This window comes from Lonchura striata, chromosome 23, assembly GCF_050655825.1.
Source record: "Lonchura striata isolate lonStrDom1 chromosome 23, ASM5065582v1, whole genome shotgun sequence".
Lineage (NCBI taxonomy): Eukaryota > Metazoa > Chordata > Aves > Passeriformes > Estrildidae > Lonchura > Lonchura striata.
The window spans coordinates 884,686-902,000 of NC_140725.1; the positions used below are offsets into that span (position 1 = coordinate 884,686).

The following is a 17,315-nucleotide window of genomic DNA, read 5'->3' on the forward strand; positions in this document are numbered from 1 at the left end:
CGTTGACATGGAAACCGGACTAAAGTCAGCGCTGCCTCGGCTCAGCTCGCACACACAAGTTATCATTATCCAGCCTTTCCCTGGCTACAAACACGGACTGGATCCGGCTGCCGGAGCCGGCTGCAGCGCCCGAGATCAAGTCTGAAGGAGCGCAAGCAGGAGCTGGGCAGGAAAGGATGGAGCTGCGTGGGGAAGGATGCTCTTCCCCCGCACCGAGAGGCACGGCGTGCGGGGATGTGCACGCTGGACCCGAGAACAAGAGACCCATCTATTATAATCCATGGGGCGCCCTGCAAAAGATGGAACGGAGCCGGGAGGGTTGTTGGTTGTGCCTCAGCTTCTCTTATAGGCATTTTGCTAAAGAAAATCACATTTCCTTTCAATGTGTTTATATTTACCCAGCCTATTCCGTGCAGTGCTTCAGTTGCTGCTGTATCTGGGTTAAGCACTCTCCTTGTGGCTCCATCACCACTAAGGTTGATATTATTTGAATTATTTGTTTGCTGGGCACCATGCAAGACAACACTCAACTTATCCACTTCAACATAATGCTAAAATATTGTATAATCTCTCTTTCTGGGGAGGCACAATGGCTCTGCGCTGTGAGTGCCAGGCGAAGGTAGCTCTGTGCCTTTGCTGAATGCAGCAGCTCAAAGGCAGGCGTGGATTTTCCAGGGGTTTTGCTGCTTCCCACGCCAGGTTCCCCCGGGCAGGGAGCGAGCCCCGGCTCGGCCGCCCCGCGAGAGCTCGCTGGTGACATCTGACAGCGATCCGGGAAACTTTGGATGCATTTTAAGGCAGGAAAGTGGACTCGGCCTGACTCGAGGAAATGCATTATTTTAGCAGCACTGGCGAGGAGGAGGAAAAAGCGAAGCGGAGTTTGCGGAGGGGAAGGGACGCGGGAGCGCAGCCCCCGCGCATCCTGCGCGACCCCCGCGGGCCGGGGGCAGCCGGGGCTGGTGCCACGCGTGTCCCACGCCCCGCGGCCCCGGCCCGCACTGAGCCACGCCAGCGGGGAGCGAAGTGGGACAGTGCAGGTTTTGGGGGCACTCGTGTGCGGATCGGGGGGCTGAGCGAGGAGAGCAGCGCTCACCCCAACGCAGTGAAAGCAAGGGTGGGGGTGGAACGTGGTAATTCCAGGGAAAACTGGGGGATATCGGGAAGGGGAAGAAAACAATAGTGAAGCGTAGGGAAGGACGAACCCCGTTTATTCTGTGTAGCCGGGGGTGCACCCCGGCTGCCCTCGGACAGCGGCGCTCTGGTGCGCTCGGGCAAGGAAGAGTAAAGGTACTAAAAAAAAAAAAAAAAAAAAAAAAGAAAAAAAAAGGGCAAAAAAGAAAATCAAAACGCGGACCGGAGTTTGCAAAAACCCCTGCACTGGATCCGGAGCCAACCGTCTGTTTTCCCTGAATCCCACCAGATTTGGGAGCCCTCGGGTGGGTTGGCAGTGTGACTGTATTCTGCCGCGAACCCCACTGTGAAGAGTTAAAAAAAAAGGGGAAAAAAAGGCTTTTAAATCTGCAAAAAGAGAAAGATCTGAACTCTGGGCCTGGATTTTCCCACTGAAGGAAAACTTATTGTGTTCCAAATCCTTGGGACCTGGAGATGCCGTGCGGGAAGGGTCAGCAGCAGGTTCTCCTGTCTTGGAAAAAGCTGTCCCTCGGCCTTTCCCCCACCTCAGCACCTCTTTTCAGTGGGGTGTAAAAATCACATCCCCTCCCGTGAAAATCTACCCTCCTAAAGTGTATTTTTAGAGAAGTTTGAGTTCAGGCGTCACGACTGGGGAGGGGGGGTGCTGCAGGAGAGGCAGGCGCTGAGAAAGAAGGTTTTTTTCCCCCTTTTCATCAAGCTCTCGCACTGCCATTTTCCCGAGGCAGGGAGGGAGCGAGGGAGGGAGAGCGGAGCGACAGACAGCGCTGGCGAGGAAGTTTCTCACGGCAACTGCGGGCTGGATCGGGAACGGAGCCTTTTGTTCCCGGCAAGTTCAGCAGGAGAGAGAGTTGGAGCGTGCTGGAGAGAAAAACCAGCGGAGAAATAAAATGGAGGGAAGTAGGAAGAGAGGAGAGAGAGCTGGTGCTGGGCTGAGATTAACTGCAGAGCACGGCGCTCGGGTGTGCGCGGCATTTATTTAGAAAGTTGGTGTGGTGGCCTGAGGCAGAAATCCCTCGTTAAGTGCATGGGAATGAGTGAGAGACCCAAGGACACGCAGTGCTGGGCAGGAAGTGGAATTTTCCAAGGGGTTCACATCCTTCGGTGCTCTTTTTGCCAAGATTCGCTCTCCTCGCTCGATGAAGGCTGCCTCCTAGAGACACCAGGGAAAAGGCCTTAAAAATGTGGCGTGCTCTAGGCCTGTTTAAGCTGAATAATTAAAGGCTGGGCATACCCTCCCTTTGAGATTGCAGCGCAGTCTGAAGCCCAGATGCAATTTGGGGTACTGCCCTGCCTCCCCTCTGTGTCCCTTTCTGTCCAGTGAGTGTTGAAACACGGTGCATTGTGACCATGATCTCGGAATGGGGTGAAAAGTCACCTAAAACCCAGCCCCCCCTCGATTTAATGCTTAGACACACACCCAGGACAACCCCATATTCACATCCACAATTGGTTTTGTCCCCCTGCACGCGCTGCTAATCCTTTGCCCCAAACCACGCGTGCTCTTTGCGTGTACACAGACCCAGAACGTGAAATAAACTTGTCTGAATTAACCCCCAAATTGCTGACAAACATCCATCCCTTTAGCAGGCACCCAGGAAGGGGGAGCAGAACTGATCCCCTCATTATTTGTACACTCAGTCCAGGTGAAATTAAAAAGTAGGAGCTTTTTAACTCACGAGGCGAGTGACTTTTTCTGCACAAGTTTGGGGTTTAGTGAGGTGTCCCGAAAATACGGTTTGTTTAAAAATGTTCATCACCTTGTGCCCTCCCGGCAGGGCAGGGGAGAAGTCCGGTGCCCTGTGAGAGCGCGGCGTGGCTGTGACAGCAGCTCAGCGAGACACCACGTGGGAAAGCCGAGTTCGGGATTTAAACGTGCTTTTCCACTCCGGCCATGAGGGAGGGAGAGCCTGAGCTGGGGGAAAATAAATAATGAATTAAAAAAAGGCTTCGTGTGGAGCTCAGAAGCGACCTCTGTGGCTGCTGGGGACTGAAGTTCAAGAGCCCCGGGCTGGCAGCGCGGAGCAGATGCGGCTCGGGAAAATCCAACAGCGGCAGGAATGGAAAAGGGGGTTCGGGGGTCGGGCTGCCCCCCCGGGAAGAGCAGCGGGGCCGGGAAGCGCCGTCCCGGCCGGCTGGGAGCGGTCCCACCCCCGCACGGCCCCGCGTGGAGCACCCTGAGCTCCGCGGGACGCGGTGCCCGAGCCGTGCCCGCTCCCGGCGCCCCCCGGCCCCGCCGCTGCCCGCGGCCCGAGCCCCGGGGCCGGCCCCGAGCGGCCCCGCACCGGGACCTCCGCGGGCCTGGGAAAGTTTAGCAGGGAAACGTCAGGAAGCATCAGGCAGGAATTTCAGTGCATCCCGTGTTTTATGGTGGCGCTAACTTTTACATATTGGGAGTAATTAGCAGCGAAGCTGTTAAAAGCAGATTTAAATAACCACCCCCCTCCCCCCTTTCTCTCCTTTCCTAAAATGATCCAAATCCGGTTTACCTCTGACTCGACCCCCACCCGGACAGCGGTGAGAGCACAAACCCCACGGTTTGTCCATGTAGGCACGAAAACACATTAAAACCCGCATATTAATTACCGAGTCAATTAAAATAAATATCATTTCGGAATGGTTATTTTGGGTTCTGCCCCTCCCCGCCCCCCAACTTTGTTTTAGTAAAGTGGGGAAACATATACAGAAACCTTCCTTGCAGTAGATGCTTTTTTTTTTTTTCAAACGGAGCCCAGATGCTGGTCAGGATTAAGGTTACACCAAACACATTCTACATTGCCATTTTCCAAACAGAATAAAGCAGATGGAAAAGATGGAAGAGGATAAAGCAGGAACGGAGCAGCAGTGAAAACTGCAAGCCCTGCACTAACGCTGAGAGGAGTGAGCTGGGATGCCAGGAGAGGCAGAAAGAAAGAAAGCAGGCGTAGCGCCGCTGCGTATCACATTCCTCACGGTTAAAATGAGTATCTTTAATTAAACAGCTGTCAGAATTTGGGTTTTAAACCTTGTATTTAAGGGGGAGAAGGAAACTGAGCTGCAGCTGATCACTGCGTGATCAGTCTCCTAGGGCTCAGTCCTAGGAGATGTGAAAGCCACTGGCCGGGGGCCATCAGAGTACTTAAGCCTCTGCGTAATTTTAAACATCAGCAGCCCCGGTGATTTTAAGGATCTACTCCCTTAAAGTTAGCCATGCACTCAGCACTTTGCAGGATCCGCCCAGCACACTCAGAGCAGCTCTGAGCTCCAGGACATGAGTATCTGCACATCTCAGAAACAAAGAAAATCCTCTTTTCAATAGGCTAAACATTTCTCCTTTATTTCTAAGAGACACCAGTTCACCCATACTGGGAAATTGGATCAGACTGGAATAAAATCTCAAGGGGAAGTTAGCAGAATCTGTGCTTATTTGCAAAATATCACCATTTGGCAAATTCAGATCTTAGGTGAAATCCTACAATAGCGGTTTACTCAGCACCGTGACTCAGTTACATGATGTGCTTTGAAAATCTCTTGCAAAAACTGACTTTAAGAGATTTTGTTGGTATTATATAGGCGCACACACGCACACACACACACACACACACACACACACGACACAGAGAAGGAACATACAAACTATTAAATATTCATGCTATGGGGAGAACACTTAGTAACGTCCGTCCCTTCATTCCAGCTGTACAAAGGCAGGCACAAATAACTGCTGAAATAATGAATAACCCAAAACAATCGCAGCATTCCACATAAACACGGTGTTGAGCAGCTTGCAAACACTGGCCCAGAAAGGGTCAAGCAGTAATTGTCCTTATCTACCTTTCAGCAGGCTCACATAAACGCGTAATTCCAATCTGAATTCTGTAATCAGCACCCCCGGGAGTGTGGGGACTTCCCACACACTCGGGTCCCTGTGCGGGGATGGATTTTGTGCTCCAGGCCTCCACCCCTCGAGCTCAAACAGCCTAAAAGTCACCTTCTGAACGTCACAAGTAGGGACCTTGGTGACATTTACTCACAAACAAAAATTCAAACACATTCTGACCAGCTTTGCTGGAACTTTCAGAGTTCAGCTCTGGGACTGTGAAATGAGGTCATTTTTATCCATCAGTTGTCTCTGCCTTGAGAGAGGCCCGTGATCACACCTCAGCAACAGCACTGCTGGTAGAGGCTGGGATATCACACACATTTTTCACTAAAACAAAGGCATCGGCCAGAGCTTCCTCTGCAAAACTGAGCTCCAGACATACTGAAGAATCGTAAAAAAGACATAATTTTCAAATATTTATGGAAGTATTGAGTATATCCGGCAAAAACAAAAAAAAAAACCACTCCAAATCCAATCATGTAATGGCTGTTCCTTGCATCCCAATCTTTAGAATTAGATTCTGACTGAAACGTGATCAGATGGAGTCAGAGTCATTGCAGCTGTCAGAAAAAGGTGCAATTAACAGTATTATGAAACAAAGTATTTAAAAGTATTACTTATCCCAGCTTCAGGAAACATAGTTACTGACCTCGGGCTTTCCTGTGCTGGGGTTCCCGCAGGCAAGGGGGCACTGCAGCCCTCCCTGTGCCACCCCGACCTCTGGAATCACTGCCTTCCTATTGTTTCACCTACCTTGTCTATTTTTAGAGAGTATTTTGTGCAGGGCTGCCTCAATACATGTGTGCAGAGTGCCCAGCACGCTTCATGTTCTGTTTAAGCACAGGGCTGAGAGCAGTAAATAATGCTGAGGCAGCACCAGGAGCAGAACTTCTGCAGGGCAGTGATGAGCCCCTGGCACTTATCAGCATCCCACAGGATAACGGAGCCCTGGATTCAGCTATCATTGCTCAAGAAACTGCTCATTATCATTATCTTTAAAGAACTTCACAAATACTCCAAAATTATTTTTTTGACCTGTTTAATAGCCACAGCACAACAACTTCCTTTAAAAATAAAAAAACCCAAAACACCTACCAATAAACAAAACCTAATCTAAACATGAAGCACTACAGCTGAGTTGTGATGCAAATGAGTGAATTTGTTTCCACCATTTCTAGAGGTACAAAAATAATCTAAATTTGATATCCTATTATGAGGAGAAAGGAAAAAACTCACCCTAAAATCAAGCCAAATACGGTGCAAGTAATGTCCAGACAACGAGAGGCTAATTAACCTGACCTCAGTGAGATGCAAAACTTAAATTATTCTTCCTCAGGAGAGGGAAAAGATGTAGAGGAAAGTAAAGAGATAAAATACAACAAAGGTTGCAATAATGCCAAAGCTGATGTATTTCTTTGATAGGGCAAGAAATTTTTCTGGGTAAAGGAAGACAGAGCAGATCTCACCCATCTCCAAATAAATAAAGTGTTTGGTCTGGTGCATCATGTAAAAATACCAGTTAAATTGGAAAATATGAAAGTCAGTGCAAGAGAAGTTTTGTGGGTAAAAAATGACTAAAACCCAGTGCTGGATTGTGCTGAAATGGGAAGTTTGGGGCTAGAGAGAGAATGCTTTAAAAGCTCCTGCAGCTTTGGTCTCAGAACTGGTGCTGTTGATGGGCTTTGACATGAGCACAAGGATCTGAAAAAGAGCGTTCATGCAGGTGGTGACTGACAACATCCAAAGGCACCAGTGCAGGGGACTGGAATATCCTAAATGAAGAACTGGATGAGGTTCTGGAACAGCACAGGAATCCTCAGGAATGGGCTGGTGGAATGCAGTAATAAGATTAATGCAAATCACAAGGCTGTTCACAGGGGGACTGACAGCCAAAACTCTGGTAACCTGGGAATGCACCACAGCTAGGGAAGGATGGAGACTCAGGATCGTTGTTTAGTCACAGAAACAAAGATGACAAATGGCATCTAAAGACCAGGTAAGGCACATCCAGATGTTATGGCAACAGCTTTCTTACAGAATTTTGGGTACGGTTTCTATTCAAGAATGACACACGAAAACTGGAATAATCACAGAAAAAGCTCCCTGAGCTGGTTACAAGAGCAAGGAATCTGTCAGGAGAGAAGGGTGAAGCTTCCTTTCAGCAAACTCCAACAAAGACAGGGGCGATAGGGTGAGTTTGTATACACAGACTGTGGCTTGAAGACAGTATTTGAACTCAAGGGTTATGTTGGCAACAAATACATATCTAAAGGCCTAAGTACAATTAAAATGATTGCCAGAATAGAATGCCTTATTATTAGAAAAACTAGATTTTAGAGTATCCTTCTTTCCTCAGGGGAACATAGACCCAGTGGAGAACTTTGACAGTTTTGTCATTATTTTCCCCACTTTTAATCAGTGAAATGAGAAGGAAATCTCTGCAATATTGTGAAGATTCATTAATGGTGGTTAAAAAGTATTCAGACACTGTAGTGATAAGTGTAACAAAAACCCATTACAATTAGTAATTCTGTATTTACTGCAGCACTTGAATTATATGCAATAAATAAAATATGGAAGCAAACATCAAATAACAAGGATAAAAGAAAACTCTGAATGAGACAAGAGTTTGAGAAGGCAGGTTGTATGATTTGATTTATAATTAGAGTTTGCATCATGGCGCAAAGAACTGGATTAGGGTGGGCAAAAGTGTAAGAACCACAGAGAGGAAAACTGAACACCCTGCTCAGCTCCCTGGTAAATTCATCCGGGTCACAGGAGCGTGAAGAACCACGGAACGGAGGGTGAATTACTGTGGGCCTGGAGCACACACCAGCTCAGCACATTCCCCGTGGCAGACCGTGCTTGGAGGACTCAGCACTGATCCTTGTGCGGCCGGGCCTGCACACACTGTCACTGCCACCTCGGCAGGGAACTCCAAAGAGGAAGATTCCCAAGGGAACAGCTTCCAAAATCCCGGAGGACTGCACCTCCCAGAAGACCAGGAAGGCTCACACCACAGGCCTGGTTTTCCCAAAGTCTGTTTCCATCATAAGGAACCACCAGGAGCATGCAGCACCCATTTCTTTCATTTCATGTCTCTTCCCTTCTCCACACAAAATGTACCTGCTTTAGCAAAATGGCGACAAACCAGAGCTGCCCTTCTGGGATCTTCTGTCCTAGGTGCCTGCCCACTGGAGATGCTTTCTATCCCGCTCATCCACGCTTCCTTGGATCTGCCACCTCTTCCCCTTCCTATAAACAATAACACACTCAAGCACGGAGCCAAAAAGCATCTTCAGTTGGGGTGGTTTCCTCCTTTTTTTCTTTACCTTTTTGTTTTTCTCAGTGTTCTCACCAGAGGATACCTCACAAGCGCAAAACATCTTATATATTAAAAGAAGATCCCATGGCAATATTCTTGACATAAACCACAGAGACTTCAGTTAGAAATAATCAGAAATCTGCTTTTCCATAGGTGGCAATGGGCTTCTGCACGTTAAGGGATGTTTTAATGGATTTACCACTTTCTTCTTCATGAACCTTGCAGCCTTTCAGAAAAGAAGTTGCACAGGGGAACAAACAATGGATGTCAGGAGAAAAGAGTAGTCATTTGTCAGGTTGACCCACAGAATTCCCAAATTCCTGAGAATTCCCTGTCAACACATTGTGAAAAATAACATACAGCTGAGTAGCAGAACACCTCTCTGTGGGGTAACTGCCCAGAATATCTTGAGAGGTAAATTAATACAAGAAAGAACCAAGCACTGTGCACCCGATTAACAGTGAAAATACCTGAAATCAGCATAACAAAGTGGGGTGAGTGCACTTGTGCTCAGGATGGTTAAACAGCTGTAATTAGATCAAACAAACTAGATTGATGTATCATCCCTTTGTAGCTGTGGCCTCAGAAGGCAGGTCAGGAGCTAAGTTCAGTAAAACAGTTTTAGTGCTGCAGCTTTTATCTAACAAGGCACAGCCACACACTCACTCCAAAGTAAATACTGCTCAGGAGAACTGCTGAATTCCAAAGAAAGAGAGTTTCTAGAGAAGGTGCTTTTCTTCAACAACAACCTTAACTTTTGTCAGTAATGAAACTCTCCTCATGAATTCAATAGTAGACTCTTTGGATAAACACTGCACAGAATTTTGGTTACAAATTCATTCAAGTCATTTGAAAGTCTTTATTGAGTTGCTTCCCATTCTCTTAAAGTGTCTGCACAAAATGGGTGAATTCTAATTTGCTTTGTTCTTTCAGAATCTTTTAATTAAATTTTAAGAAAATGATGTAGAACAACATTGAATGAAATACGGTCAGTACATTTCAGAGATGAGCAAAACATAAGGTAGCAGATGGTATGAAGAGAATATATGTGAAGAAATGTAAATAGCAGGGAACCTCACCAAATCAGAGATGTGAGGCAGAACTGAAAGCGCCTGCAAGACCCCTGGGAGAGCTGAGGAGATGAAGCAACCACTGAGCTCAGAGGTATCAGCCTTTCCTTGCCCAGAAATGACACAACATCAACAGGAAGCTCCAGTCTGGTAGAGGGACCCCTCGTAACTGAGGTGAGATTGCTGTGAAGGGTCCTTAGAGTGAGTATGGGAGGAAGGGAGGAAACAAGGACAAGTGCCAACAAATGCATGCCAACAAAACCACTCTTGGAATAGGAAAGATACCAACTCTTCAGAACTGTAAGCAATGAAGACATTATAAAGGAGCTAATAGTAGAAAATAACCTTATATTGAAGACAAATGAGATGAATTGTTTAAGTTAGGCAGGAGACCAAGCAAAGAGAAGCTTGGTGTCATCAGAAGAGTTGTGAGCGGCAGAAAAAGGCTGACTCTGGGGCTGGGAGGGGATGTAACCTGTGTTACCATTCTTTGGTCCAGGAGCTGCACTCCAGGTCTCTAAGCTGCTGTGGCTGCACTGACTGCTGGCTGGGAGCCACCTCTGCCACGACAGAGCCAAAGAAATTAGTGAGTGGATTGGGCCATATCTGTGGATCAGAGCAGAGCCTGGGTGAAGACCCCAAATGCTAGAGGATGTTTAAGGGAGAGGGAGGCACCCTCGAGGAGAAGGGCCCGGCTGATAACTGCACATTCAGCTGAAGGAATAGCTGGAAAATGGTGACCATTCTAAACGTTTGTATTTTAAATAGTTGGTAAGCACATTCCCACAGCAGAACTCCACAAACCTCACGGAGCCTAAATCACAACTGTTCCCATTTTGTATCTTCTTCTGCCCCAAGCTCCATTTGTCTGGGTGATTTATGAGGTAAGCTCTGCCTGCGCAAGGCTTCTCTCCTTCTGAATGGAGGAACAATTCAGATAAGGAACAAATCTCTTCTGAGTGAATAGAGGAAACTGGACTTAACTGCATTGACTAAGGTATTTATTGTACATCTAGGCCAGAGGAAGCTTAGCACTTTTAATAAATATAAAACTGCAGAGAGCTGCTAGAAAGAGCAGAAACCAAACAAAACAGATCCACAAGTTCCTTAATTATTTAAATTAAGCCACTAAAGTAACAGGAAAGAAAGAGCAACAGATATCTATCAATTCCAGTGGCTGATTCCAGCCACCCACAGGAACTGAGGAGCAGTTGGCTCTGTGTCCCCTCAGGCTGAGGAACAGCTAAATTGTAATCACATAACGTTCAACGGGCAGTGCTTTCGTGGCTGTTGATTTCATAAATTGTCTTGAGGTCCCTTGTCATGGAAGACATTGGATATAATTACAGAAAAAAAAATAACTCACAGACCTGGTCCTGGGCAAGGTGCTTTGGTAACTCAGCAGCTCAGGGGATCATCAGCTCTTTGTAGACAGAAGCCTGATGCTAAGAGACAAACCGCAAGAAATAAATATCTGTGATACAACTCCAAGTTACCAGCTCAGAAAAGACCACACGCAGAATTCCTAAGAGGCAATGAAACCACAGAATTAAAAATTTTAAGTGCAAACCCCAACATTAAGTCATCCATTTGCAATTGTTGGTGGTGAATCCATCTACTCCAGATGGGAAGAGGTCACTCTCTTCTTTTTCCAGGGCAAGTCTATGAATAATTTGAGTGATTAAAGCTCAAATCAGGTGTGAAAATGAAAGACCAGGAAAGCACATGGAAAAGAAACCACAGTCACAAAGAGAGACTCACTCAGCTTTCATTCTGCAATCAGGAAAGGCCCCTTCCATTTCTGTCCTGCCACAAAATACAGGTGAGCTCGTACATTTTTTCCCAAAGAGTTGTCACTTTTAAAGGCACATTGAAATCTTATTTTTACTTTTTAGGTCTCCCTTCCTCTATTGGAGATGACCTAAATTTTGAGCTGAAGCACTCACAGCATCCTCGCTTGGAATAGAAAACAACAGCAAAAAAACATCAGGCTGTGAAAAGAGGCAAAATAATAGGAGGGAAAATTACAGTGAAGTCCTCCCTGAATAAGAGGAGGCCACAAAGGCTGCAGAAATAGAGGCTGAAGTGGTGCTATCCTGAGCCAGGGGACACAAAGTGGTTGCATTTACGGCCCAGGCAGAGGACAGGTGGGCAGGATGTGAATCGAGCAAACGGCCGCGGTTCTGGGAATACCCAACAGCTCTCAGCATCCCCCTTCAAACACAGCGCCCTGCTCCCGGGGAAGAAATGTCACAGACACCAAGCTCCAAGAGCCTCCTGTCACAAAAAACAGCCCGACAAAAACCTGAATGCTTTCTAGGAGTCTTCAAATGGAATTAGGCAGCTACAGAAAGGGGTAGAGGCAATATTTGATATGTTAAATAGAAAAATGTATGGGAACACATATAGAGCCCAATAATCAGCAGTAGACTACTGAACACTCATGCAGCTCATCATTAACAAAACAAATCCCAAAATGTACTTGCAGGTACATTGACTTTGCTTTATTTTATTCTCTTAAACAGCCAGCAGAAACTAGGATTATAATCTGTGCCTTTTTGAAATTCCATTCAACAGATGTTCATAAACAGACTTGAGCCAAATTTCAGGTCCCCAAAAGGATATTCAGCCCAAGAACTTTTACAAATGGATGATAAAGTCCCGCTTTCCCCCTTGTAATCATTGCTTTTCTGAGACACTAAATCCTCTCTTAGCCTCATTACAAGTTCCCACCAGCATAAAATGTATTTTTCATTTCCATTTCCTATAGTATTGTTTTCCAAAAATGGCATTTCCCAGCACAAGATAACTCTCCTTCACTCCTTTTTTATGTCACCTGCTCAATACCAAAGGATTGTCTCAGTGACAAGGCTCTGTTCTTCTAAGAAGATGAAAAAAATCCAAGTGGTACTAATAAATATTTACTTAATGTAAAGAAAAGGGAATTCAACAGTTAAGGATGAAAATTACAGGGGGAAAGAAAAAGGTATTTGGAAAGGCAAGGCTGTAAGAAGTTCAGTTGCTGTTTATGAGATCGACTGCTCAATGGCTCCTTCTGGGACACAACGAGATGACTTCTTTAAAAGTATGGTCTAGAAATACCCCCAAATCACTGAAATTATAAGTCACCCGAGTATTTCAGCTGCAATACAAAATTAAGAAATATCAGGACACATAATGAAAATGGTGGAATGAAACCAGCATTGCACTGACTTGTCTATGTTAAAAGGGGAAGGGGAGGGGGGCTGAAGTGAAAGGTTTTATTTTTACTTAATTACTCTCAGTGCTCCCTGGGGACTCCTTCCAAAGCGTATTTTGTATTTGGACCTAAATGCAAGCAGGATTCAGCCTTGATCTTATTCCTTATGACAATAAGTTTCTTAAATTAGAAGTCCCACAACTGGAATGTTGACACCACTGCTGGTTGCTCCAGGACCTCAGAGTCCCTCCTGTATTATCAATCCATTAACCCGGGAAGCAGTGAGAACAGGGGATCACAGACTGCTCAAAATTAAAAAATCCATCCACAAAACAATACTTTGTGAGCTTATAGCATCTTTCATCCATTTCTATTTATGTGGAAATGGGAAGTCTCAAAACACTTAAAAAAAATTCAACAAACCCACCTAACTTCAAGGTATTCTGAAATGATAATGTATTAATTGAGTAAGCATCCACCTGTGATGAGATTTAAGAGTCTCCTACTGCAGCATTTCACACATATTCAATCCACCTTCTGGTTACAGCGTGCAAGTTTATGGTATGTAGAAGGAACAGCAGAGCTGGTTAAAGATTTTCTCTTGCTTCACATACTCTGCAAGCTTCTCATTAACTCATACATGACTTTAATCAGTGCTGAAGCACACACTTCCTTCAGCATGCAGCAGCACTGAGCTGGGGAAAAAAATCCTCCATAAAATATTATTGTAACCATGAATTAATAAAGAGAAGGGCAACGTTTTCCTAAAGTGGCTGCCGATTCTCATCTCTAAAGGGTTAAACCGACCTTCGCTGATCCAGAGGAGGTAATAAAATTGAACTTTAAGGACAAAAATGGAGCACTTCAAGAGATTATTATGAAGAGCCACATTCAAGAAGACAAAACCTTATTCTTAAAGCACAGATGCTTCTGAAACAAGAGATCGCACGTTTTTAACAGCACACTGCCAACCGCTTATAATGAATAAGCAAAACGAGGGGAATCAGGGTGTTTTTTTTCCTTTTTCGTTGGAGCTCAGAGGGAAGGGGCATTCACGGATGTGGTAGCAGAGCCAGCTCTGCACTTCTGCAGGGCTGTGGAGCTGGTGCTGGTCGGTGTGTGGGGGTAGAAAACAGAGTAGAACCTGAGAAAAACCCATCAGAGCTCCTGTCCTCCCCTTCCAGCGTTAATGGGAGGGATACGAGTCCATGGGAGCTGCAGTGGGGGATGGTGCTGGCGGAGGGGGTGGGGAGAACCGAGCGAGGCCTTACAACCATCAGCAGCTCTTGTTCTTGTTCCTTTCAGCCTTAGCAGGAGGATGTGAAGCTCATGGAGCCGGCAGCGGGATGGGGCGGGGTGGGGGGAAGCAGCGCAGGATCATAGTTTAGCTTTTGTCCTTCTCCCCGCAGGGTTAATAGGAGGACACGAGTGTCACCGGGATGAGGGCAGGGCCGGGGGGGCACGGCGGGGATCGCGGCTCCCGGCAGCGTGTGCTGGGATTTGCGGGGTCCTGCGCGAAGTCACCGCACCCGCGGGCCAGGCGTGGGGCGGAACACGGGGCAAACTTCCCTCAGCCTGGCGGCTCCGCTTATCCAGCTCGGCGGGCCCGGGCTGCGGCGGGGTGCGGCGGGCCCCGGCCTTATCTGTGGGGCGCAGGGAGAGCCCAGGTGCGCTGACACGGGCAAGGGGGGCACAGGCACAGCTCTGAGGGCGCTCCCTGCCCGCAGCGGGAGCGCGGCGCTGAGGCCAGGCCCCGGCCCCAAAACAGACGAAAGTTTCCCCAAACTTTGGCGCGGGGGTCCCGTCCCCCCTCAGCGAACCCCTCACGGCGCCCCCCCAGCGGCTGTTCCCGCCCCCGCCGCAGGGGGAGGGGGGCGCTGTTCCCGGCTCCGCGCCGCGTTTTCCCGCTCACCCCCCGCTCCCCGCGCCTCCTCACTCCTCCGCGCCTCCGGATCCCTCCGCCGCAGCCGGCGCTGGGGCTTTTTCACCTCCCCCACCCCCACCGCTTCATCCCGATTATCCCGCCCGAAGCTGCGGGGAGGATGCGGGAAGGGAAACGCTTCTCCCAGCCTGTTCCTGTAACGGGGTCCCGGCTACAAGGACCGCGGGACGGAGCCTTTTGCCGAGTGAGGGAGAGAGGCTGTTGGGACTACTTGGCGTTCCTGCCACGGCCTCGGCGGAAGGCGCGCGCTTGAGCGAGAGGCTGTGCGGTGCTGCGGCTCTCCTCAGCGCTTCCTGGAAACTCCCGCTTAGGTGCTGGGGGGGGCGGGAGCGAAAGAGTCCCAGGCCGGGAATGGGAGGGGGGCAGGGCACAGCCCCCTCCCCGTGCCCGGACGCCCCCCGGGCCCGCTGGCGCCCCTCCGACCGGCCCTCACCCCCTCTTCCTGTGCAGATGGAACAGGGAGAAGTAAGGGGTAAACTCCCTCGTAACCGCCGTGTGGGGTAGTGTGGGCTGAACCCCTTTCCCCCTCACAATCCGGAGGTGAAAGGCTAGATTCCCCTTTCCCCCACACAATCTGGGGTCCATAAGAGCAGACTCCCCATTTTCCCCTCACAACCTGGGGTCTGGAAGTGCAGACTCCTCATTTTCCCTCACAACTGGGGTTTGGAAGAGCAGGCACCCCAATTTCCCTCACAATCTGGGATCTGGAAGAGCAGACTCCCCATTGTCCCCTCACACCTGGGGTCTGGAAAAGCAGACTCCCCCCTTTCACAACCTGGCATTTGGAAGAGCAGACTCCCCATTTCCCCCTCACAACCTGGGGTCTGGAAAAGCAGACTCCCCACTTTCAAAACCTGGGGTCTGGAAGAGCAGACTCCCCACTTTCAAAACCTAGGGTCTGGAAGAGCAGACGCCCCAATTTCCCCCTCACAACCGGGGGTCTGGAAGAGCAGACTCCCCCCTTTCAAAACCTGGGGTCTGGAAGAGTGGACGCCCCAATTTCCCTCACAACTTGGGGTCTGGAAGAGCAGATGCCCCAATTTCCCTCACGACTTGGGGTCTGGAAGAACAGACTCCCCCCTTTCAAAACCTGGGGTTTGGAAGAGCAGATGCCCCAATTTCCCCCTCACAACCGGGGGTCTGGAAAAGCAGACTCTCCCCTTTCAAAACCTGGGGTTTGGAAGAGCAGATGCCCCAATTTACCCCTCACAACCTGGGGTCTGGAAGAACAGACTCCCCCCTTTCAAAACCTGGGGTTTGGAAGAGCAGATACCCCAATTTCCCTAACAACCTGGGGTCTGGAAGAACAGACTCCCCCCTTTCAAAACCTGGGGTCTGGAAGAGTGGACGCCCCAATTTCCCCTCACAACCTGGGGTCTGGAAAAGCAGACGTCAGTTTCCCTCACAACTTGGGGTGTGGAAGAGCAGACTCTCCCTTTCCCTCACAGCCCGGGGTGTGGAAGGAAAGACCCGCATTTTTTTCCTCACAGGCAGGGAGCGCCCCTCTGCCCCCAAAACAGAGTTGGGGATCGGGGGAACACAACGAGGTGGGGTGGGGGAAAAGAGCCCGGCATGGCCGGGGGACAGGGGCACAGAAAGAGCCCCTTCCCCCGAGTTGCTCGGGATGGGGCGAGCCCCGGACCGGGGGCCTGGGAGCGGGCTGAGGCGGCGCGGGGAGCGGAGGCCGGGCTGGTAAATGCAAAACGCTGCTACAGAAGCGTTTTAGCACAATCGGGATGGAAAGCTCCGACTGCAACGGGCTAAGAACAAAAAAAAAAAAAAAAAAAAAAAAAAAAAAAAAAAAAAAAAAGAAAAACGTGAAAAGGCTCCTTTGCTGCCCTCTGCCTGCCGAGGCTGCGGGGGAGCCCAGCCGCCTCCGAGCTGGCGAAGGGCTGACATTGCCTGGATGAAAAAAGGGAGGAATTCGGGCCAATTCGCACACCTGTGGTGCTTCCACAGAATCAATTAGGTTGGAAAAGACCTCTGAGATCATCGAGTCCAACCTTTCCTGGCTCTAGATGCACTGAATTATTTTTTTTCCCACGTGCGGATGTGCTCCTGTTTACCTCAGTTCGTAACGACTTAAGTAGAAAACTTCCCTTTAGACTAGGCTGCAGGATGCCTCCAAGCTGAGAGGGTTTTGGGGTCTGCACTTTAATACTTGAATTATTTAACGACACAACAGTACAAATGCCTAACAAATACAAGCCACAGGAAAAAAAAAAAAAAAAAAGAGGAAAAAAAAAGTGGAAAAAACAGGAGGGTAGAGCGAGTGTGCTGATAAATGCCTGTGATACACAAACACGGGCAGTAAATGCCGGGTGGTTCGTTAGATACCGGCTGGGGCGATCCTGCCCTGCAGTTAAAGGCCTCTCACTTCCTCTGGCTTCTCCAGATTGGTGCCTTGTTCCAGCTCCTCTCTCCAGCTCTGCTGGTTCCCAGTTTGCCCCCCTTTAAATGTAGAGCTGTTGATCCTCTCTGGTGTTACAATGCAACTCTTTGATGTCCAAAGCCCCTTCCTCCACCGAATCCACAAGTTTCAGGGATGCTGAGACTACACAGGAAAGGCAGGCAACATGTAATGAAATTATGTGGAAGAGAAAGATCCATTAGAGCAAGGAGATACTAGTAAATCCTGTTAGCAGCCAAGTATTTCCATAAAAATTTCCTGATTCTAGATGCCTAGCACCTTTCCTATCCATTTCCTTAACACCATTCCTAAATCCCTACGTGGCTTCATTTACAAACCTAAACCCCAAATGTAAATTGAT

The 17,315-nt window shown here is 48.4% G+C and overlaps 1 pseudogene across 1 annotated transcript; it reads right to left on the minus strand.

The window, feature by feature from the left end:
• Positions 1 to 2,107: 2,107 nt before the first annotated feature.
• Positions 2,108 to 16,502, minus strand: LOC110472885 (uncharacterized; annotated as a pseudogene). Its single transcript, XR_014949958.1, has 5 exons — positions 15,951 to 16,502; positions 15,476 to 15,522; positions 14,515 to 15,180; positions 2,910 to 3,064; positions 2,108 to 2,302 (listed from the first exon to the last, which is right to left on the minus strand). The product of XR_014949958.1 is annotated as an uncharacterized LOC110472885 (transcript).
• Between the last annotated feature and the right edge of the window lie 813 nt (positions 16,503 to 17,315).